Raw genomic sequence first — 7,968 nt, forward strand, 5'->3', positions numbered from 1 at the left:
GCATGCTTTGAGACTGTTCCACGCTTTCCTTTTTTGCATTTCCCCCTGTCAAGGTCCAGCTTATGACTAGAGGCAGGCAGTGTGGATGTGACACAATCTGATCCGTGTCCTGCACCATGTGAACACCTTTGTTCAGTGTATCTGCGCATATGGATGTATCAGAAAACTTTTAGGAGCAAAATTGCTAAATCAAAGGCATACTCTTTAAATATCAATAAAGGTACATTGCCCTCTGAAGAACTTGACCAATTTACACTCCCACTTACAGAGCAGGAAGCCCAACCATTTAAAATGCACAACTTTTTAAAAGAGATTTATGGTTTATATTTTTATTGTAATATTGGCCATCAATTTTATGGTAGCCATGAAGACTGTGTCCTTTTATTCTACAAGTAGCAGTCACACAGGCTTCTGGAGCATCGCATTATGACGTACACATCGTGGGAATCCCCGGTGACAGTCCCTGCTGTGGAAGAAAGTGGAGCAGAACCTGGGTCCAGAACAAGGGAAAGATGAAGTCAGACCTAGGGCTTTTGGAAATGCTGGATGAGCATCAGCAGCAGTCTGAAGATGCTGTACTGTGTATTTTATTGTGGGTTAACAGAATCATGTCAAAATTCTGTTCCTAGAAAAAGTTCATTGTTTTGGTGAAAATCCAGGATTTATACCTTATCATCCAAAAATTGCATGCAGAGTTTTAAATATTGTAATGTGCCAGAGCCCCATTCCAGACCAGCAGGCAGTGGAGGGGCCCCGCGCTGTTCTCCTCTCCGCTGCCAGACAGTGGCCTCCTAAGTGGGAAGCTCCGAGCAAGAGCCCAAAGAACATTCACTTACAGGACCTCCCAGGTGGCTCAGTTATTAGTCTAGCTTAAGAATCACACAGCTGAGAATCTTCAGTGGGAGGGCATATCTTTGAAGAGTGGGTGTTTGTATTTGTTTCTCTTTTGTTTTCTCTAGGATTATTTTTTAATGGCTAATGCATTCTTAATGGTTTAAAAATCAAAGCCGCATGAAAAGGTGAACACTGAAGGCTCCCTCCCCATCCCATCACTCCATTTCTTCCTCTAGCCCTGCAGGTAAGCACTAGTTAGTTTGTGAATCCTCCCAGAGGTTCTTAATATAGATACAGATATTTTTATTAGCCTTCCCTTTCTTAAAAGATAACATGTTACATACACCATCTTTTGTACACCTAAACTCTATCTTGGAGCTTTTCCACTTCTCAGTACATTGAGAGCTTTCTCATTAAAGGCTGCATAGGGTTCCATTTTGTGGAAATAATGTTTTCTTTAGCCAGTTTCTTATTGATGAACTGGGTCATTTCCAATTGGGTCATTTCTAGTTCTCTTTTGAGGTAATTGCAAAATAATTTAGTTAAACAGCATCCTTAATTTTTGTTTTCACTGATATGCTCCTCTCATTTATCAGAAAAGGTAATAATTTCCCTTCCAATTTAGGCCTTTCCCTATACATTGGCAGGAACCATTTAGAAAATTTGATGGAAGTGGGGAGCAAATCCAACAAGAGGTGTGCAAGACTTTTTATTCATGAAAACTTTAAATCCTGCTGAAATAAATATAGGAAGACCGACCTAAATGGAGACATACTATATTTGGGGATAAAAAGACTCAGTATTAGAAAGCTGTTAATCTTCTAAAATTTGTAAATTCAGTGCAGTTTAATGAAACTGCCAAATGGAATTAAAAATAGAATTTGACATGCTCATTTTAAAGTTCATATTTAGAAAATAACCGAGAAAAGAGAACAAGGTGGGCATGTGGAGACTTGGCCTCCCAGATATAAAATAAACTACAAAACTTATTTTGCAGTTTAAAAGAATATAGTGAGCTCAGGTTTGTCCAAACTGATCCACAGAAGAGCAGCATCTAGAAACCTTCGCATGAATTTTTTTTTTAAATGATGTAACACTTTATATCAGTAAGGACTGTTCACAGATGGTGTTAAACCCATCTGCTACCCTTTTGATTAAAAAAGGAAGGTTGGGCCAGGCAGGGTGGCTCACGCCTGTAATATCAGTAGTTTGGGAGGCTGAGGCCAGCAGATGGATGGCTTGAGCTCAGGAATTCGAGACCAGCCTGGGCAACATGGCAAAACCCCATCTCTACAAAAAATGCAAAAATTAGCCAGGCGTGGTAGTGCATGCTTGTAGTTCCAGTGATGGGGAGGCTGAGGTGGGAGGATCACATGAGCCCAGGGAGGTCGAGGCTGCAGTGAGCTGTGATCACACCACTCCACTCCAGCCTGGGCAACAGAGTGAGACTTAGTCTCAAAAATAAGGGAAGGTTGAATTTTTACTTCATATTCAAAAAAATTAACTTCAGTTGGATTAAAGAGCTAAAACTAGAAGCAAAGTTTTTCTTTTAAAACATTGGAAGACAGTATTGCATTTTTTATAATCAAAGGGTCTTTCTGAAAGTGACACAAAGTCCCGCATCTGTAAGGGAAAAGTTTGAGATTTGAGTATGCAAATTGGTATTTTTCCATAAGACAAAAGAAAGCATAAAGGAAAGCAATGGGCTGTATAAAATATTCACAAAATATCTATCCGAAGATGGATATCAGATATATAGAGAGACCCTAACAAGATCAGTAAGACAGAAAGAAACTCACTTAAAAAAAGTCAGTGCGCTTTTCTACATTTTTTTCCAAAATAAAGGATTGGCAAAGCACATAAGCAGACCATTCATCAAAGAAGTAAAGATGACTGATTAATAAGAAAAAGATGGTAACATCACTAATAATCAGTAAGGCCAGGCACAGTTCATGCCTGACTTTGGGATCCCTTGAACCCAGGAGTTCGAGACCAGCCTGGGCAAAATGGCGAAACCCCATCTCTACAAAAAATACAAAAATTAGCTGGGTGTGATGGCACGTGCCTGTAGTCCCAGCCGCTTGGGGGGCTGAGGTGGGAGGATCACTTGAGCCCAGGAGTTCAAGGCTGCAGTGAGCCGTGTTTGCGCCACTGCCCTCTAGCCTGGGTGACAAAGTGAGACCCTATTAAAAAAAAAATCAGTAAAATGTAAATCCTTGCATTCCTGATGTTGATATGCATGGCTTCTTTTTTAAAAATGTTCAGTCTTACTAGAGGTTTCTCAATAATTTTTTTGAAGCAACAGCTCCCGGCTTCATTCATATTCCATTTTTGTTTTCAATTTCATTGATGTCTGCTTTTTGTCTTCCTTTGTTCTGCTAGTTGTGGGTTCATTTTACTTATCGTTTTCTGTTACTGTGGATGCTCAGATTATTGATCTGAAACCTTCTTTCATAATAAAAGCACTCAATGCAATAAATTTCCCTCTAAGCACTGCATTATCTGTGCCCACATATTTTAATATGCTATAATTTCACTTTTCTTCCCTTTAAAATATTTTCTGATTTCTCTTGAGAATTCCTCTTTGGTGATTTATTTATGACTATGTTGTTTAACTTCCAGGCAATTTCAGATTCTCCTGTTATCCTTCTATTACTGAATTTCAGTTCAATTCCATTATGGTCAGAAACATACTTCGTATGATTTCAGTTATTTTACATTCGTTAAAGTTTATTTTATAAACCAGGATATGGTCTTAGAGATATGTTCCATGTGGCCTTGGAAGAATATATGTATTACGCTGTTGTTGGGTGGAGTGCTATAAATGTCAGTTACAGCTACTTGATTAATGATACTCAGTTCTTCCATCTTGGCTAGTTTTCTATTAGTTCTATTACTGTTAGGAGTATTGAAGTCTTCAACTGTAATGGTGAATTTGTCTAGTTCTCCTTTCAGTTGTCAGATTTCCTTCACATATTTTGCTTCAGCACAATCTTCTTTGTCATGTTAGCCTTTTTCCAGTAATTCACCTGTCCACCATAGCCATCTGCTTCCTGTCATAACCCTGCTTTCCCTGGGCGTACGGAGAATCCTATGTTCTATTGTTCTATACTGTCTCATTTTTTAGGGATTATGCTTGCCTCACTTACAGTAAGTCCAGCAGGTTTTAGAGAGTGTCGCTATGCTTGTGCACTATGGACACAGAAGCTCATACACGGTGAGTTCTGCTGCCAGGTGCGTACACCTTTAAACATGCTGCGTCTTCTTGGTGAATTGACCCTTTTATATAAAAACCCTCTTTATCTCTGGTAATTTCCTTTGCTCTGAAATCAACTTTGCTATTGCTTTCTTTTTTGGTTAGCGTTTTTATGGTCCTTTTTCATTTTTTTTTTTTTTTTTTTTGAGACAGAGTCGCCCAGGCTGGAGTGCAATGGCGCGATCTCAGCTCACTGCAACCTCCACCTCCCAGGTTCAACCAGTTCTCATGCCTCAGCCTCCTGAGTAGCTGGGATTACAGGCATGTGCCACCACACCAGGCTAATTTTTGTGTTTGTTTTTGTTGTTGTAGAGACAGGGTTTCACCATATTGACCAGGCTGGTCTTGAACACCTGGCCTCAAGTGATCGACCCTCCTCAGCCTCCCAAAGTGCTGGGATTATAGGCGTGAGCCACCACGCCCGGCCTGGTCCATCTTTTTCTGTCCTTTACTATTAACCTACTCATATGGTTGCATTTAAAATGAATTTCTTGTAGACATCATATAGCTGAATCATACTGTCTTTTAATTGGTGTGTTTACACTATTTACATTTAATGTAGTTACTAATGTGTGTGGTTTCTTTTTGTTCTCTGTTTTTTGTTCCTTGGTTCCCCCTTCTGTTTTCTTTTGGGTTATTTGAACTTTTTGTTGTGGTGGTGGTGGTGGCGGTTGTTGTTGTTGAGATGGAGTCTCGCCCTGTCGCCCAGGCCGGAGTGCAGTGGTGTGATCTTGGCTCACTGCAACTTCCGCCTTCTGGGTTCTGGGTTCAAGTGATTCTCCTGCCTCAGCCTCCTGAGTAGCTGAGACTACAGGCACCCGCCACCATACCCGGCTAGTTTTGTATTTTTAGTAGAGACAGGGTTTCACCACGTTGGCCAGGCTGGTCTTGAACTCCTCACCTCAGATGATCCACCTGCCTGGGCCTCCCAAAGTCTTGGGATTAACAGGCGTGAGCCGCTGCACCCGGCCTATTTGAACATGTTTAGTATTCCATTTTATCTATTATGATTTTGACTATATCTTTGTATAACGTTTTGAAAGGAAAACAGCCTATTTAGAACCGTTTTTGTCACTTAAATATGCTTGGAATACAGAAACCTTCCCACCATGTGGGTCCCTTTACTCGCCCCTCTTTCTGTTACAGTTGTCTTATATATTGCATCTACATAGGTTGAAAACCCTATCAGATGATGTTATATTTTTTGCTTTCAACAATCAAACATGTTATAAAAACTCAAGAGGAGACTAGTCTATTCTATTTTACCCAGATAGTTGCCATTTTGGTTGCTTTTCTTCATTCGTGATGTTGCAGGTTTCCTTTTGGTGCTGTTTTTCTCTGAAGGACCAGCTGCCTGTGCAGTTCCTTTGAGCGGGTCAGCTGCTGCCATTCCTCTCTGTTTTCATGCATCTGACAATGTCTTTATTTCACTTTCATTCCTGAGGGATACCTCATTGGCTAGGAATTCTGAATTGACAGTTATTTTCTTTCAGCACTTTAAAAAATGGGCCACTTCCTTCTGACATCCTCAGTTTCTGATGAAAATTCTGATGTCACTCAAATTGTTGTTTCCCTACAGGTAATGTGTCACTTTTCTCTGGCTGTTTTCAAGATGTCTTTTAGTTTTCAGCAGTTTATGATGTGTCTGGGCATTGACTTCTTTGAATTTATCCTGTTTAGGATTTACTCAGCTTCTTGAATCTGTAAGATTTCACCCATCTTGGGAATTTTTCAGCCATTAATTATACAGATGGTTGTAAAGCACTGCATTTTTTTTTTTTTTTTTTTTGAGATGGAGTCTGGCTCTGTCGCCCAGGCTGGAGTGCAATGGCACAATCTTGGCTTACTGCAATCTCCACCTCCCGGGTTCAAACGATTCTCCTGTCTCAGCCTCCCGCATAGCTGGGATTACAGGCGCCCACCACCATGCCCAGCTAATTTTTGTATTTTTAGTAGAGACGGGGTTTTGCCATGTTGGCCAGGCTGGTCTTGAACTCCTGACCTCATGATCCGCCCGCCTCGGCCTCCCAAAGTGCTGAGATTACAGGCATGAGCCACCACACCCGGCCAGCACTGCACTCTCTTTTATCCATCCGTGACATGACTGTGAGACCTGTCAGTATCATCCCACAGGTCCCTGAAAGTCTGTTCATTTTTCAGTGACTTTTTTCTATTCATATTGGATGATTTTATCAATCTTTCTTTCTCTTGTCATCTCCATTCCATTGAGTCTATCCAGTGAATTTTTAAAATGTTATAGTATTTTTCAGTTCTAATATTTTCCTTTGGTTCTGCTTTATGTCATCTATTTATTTACTGATAATTTCTATTTTAATATGTTTCAGGAGTGATTGCTTCTCTGAGCTTTTTATTATTAACTACTTTAAAGTCTATAATGGCTTCTGTTGTCTTTTCCCATTAGAATTATTTTCATGGTTCTTTATATGCTGAATAATTTGGGATTGTATTCTAGATATTTGAATGTTACATGAGGAGACGCGGCTTTTAAGTCCTATAGAAAATGTTGATACTGTTGTTTTATTATAGCAGGAAATTGATCTGGTGAGGCTCAGGCTGAAAACTCCAACCTTCTGTGAGTTTTGGTCCCAATGTCACTTCAGTTTTCAAAGCTTTTGCAGTGCTATTTGGATTCATCCCATATGGGCACCATCTTGTGGTCAGTCTGAGGCCTGATAGGGCTCACCTGCAAGCTCGGTTCTCTGCTGTCTTTGATATGGACTTAGGATCAGCTCTACCCATAAGCACTGTGAACATGTGAGTAGGTGGGGAAGGGCTCAGGTGTTCATAAAAAACTTTGTGGAGTCACTTTCTTAAGCTCTTCTCTCTCTGCTGTCTCCCTAGCACTTTCTAGTTCCCTGGGGCTCCCCTTTTTTGGTCCTGTGGCCCAAAATTGCCCACTTCTGCAATTACGCCATATCCTTCAGAGAGAAAAAAAGCGCATCAGCTCAGCCCCGCGCTCTTGGTGATGCAGCTGTACTCGGTGGAGATGTGCGAGGCTGTCCCTCAGGCTTCCGACCCCGGCAGGCTCCCGACCCCGGCAGGCTCCCACTGGCAGCCAGGGGGTGACCTGGGAGCTTCAGCACAAAAAAATGGGGAAAAGGAGAGGTAAGGGGGGCATTTCCCCCACTCTCTGAGCTTCAGCTCTTCCTTCCCCTCCTGTCCCTCGAGCCAGGCTGCTTCTGGATCTCCGCACCACGATGCTCACTTCTGTGTTTTGGCCTGTGTTAAGACTGGATGATTGATACATGAAGAGGAAAAAAAAGGAAGACTCACCACCACTTTAGTGGTCCTTAGAAGTCTAGTGTACCCAATCTGTGCGTTGCTATTTACTTTTCAGAGTCCTCAAATAGCTGTGTGACACAGTCCGTCCATATTTTATAGATGTGTTCAGTAAGAACAAAGTGGGGGAAATGGGTGCTTCCTCCATCTTCCTGGAACTAGAATCTTCCCGGAACTAGAATCTTCCCTAAGATATTAAGGGAAAAAAATTGCAGAATGTCTATTGCATTATCCAATATTTGTGTAAAAACAAATGTGTGCATGTATCTCCATAGATAAATGCTTAGAAAAAAGGTCTGCAAGTTTACACACAAAACTTAAAAATGGTTTATTCTAAGAAGAGGAGTAGAATTTCGATGAGCAGGGAACTTTCACTTTTAACTCTATACTATTTTTTTTTTTTTTTTGAGACGGAGTTTTGCTCTGTCGCCCAGGCTGGAGTGCAATGGCATGATCTCGGCTCACTGCAACCTCTGCCTTCCGGGTTCAAGCGATTCTCCTGCCTCAGCCTCCCGAGTAGCTGGGATTACAGGCACGTGCCATCACACCTGGCTAATTTTTGTATTTTTAGTAAAGAC

This window comes from Gorilla gorilla, chromosome 1 (assembly GCF_029281585.2).
Source record: "Gorilla gorilla gorilla isolate KB3781 chromosome 1, NHGRI_mGorGor1-v2.1_pri, whole genome shotgun sequence".
Taxonomy (NCBI): domain Eukaryota; kingdom Metazoa; phylum Chordata; class Mammalia; order Primates; family Hominidae; genus Gorilla; species Gorilla gorilla.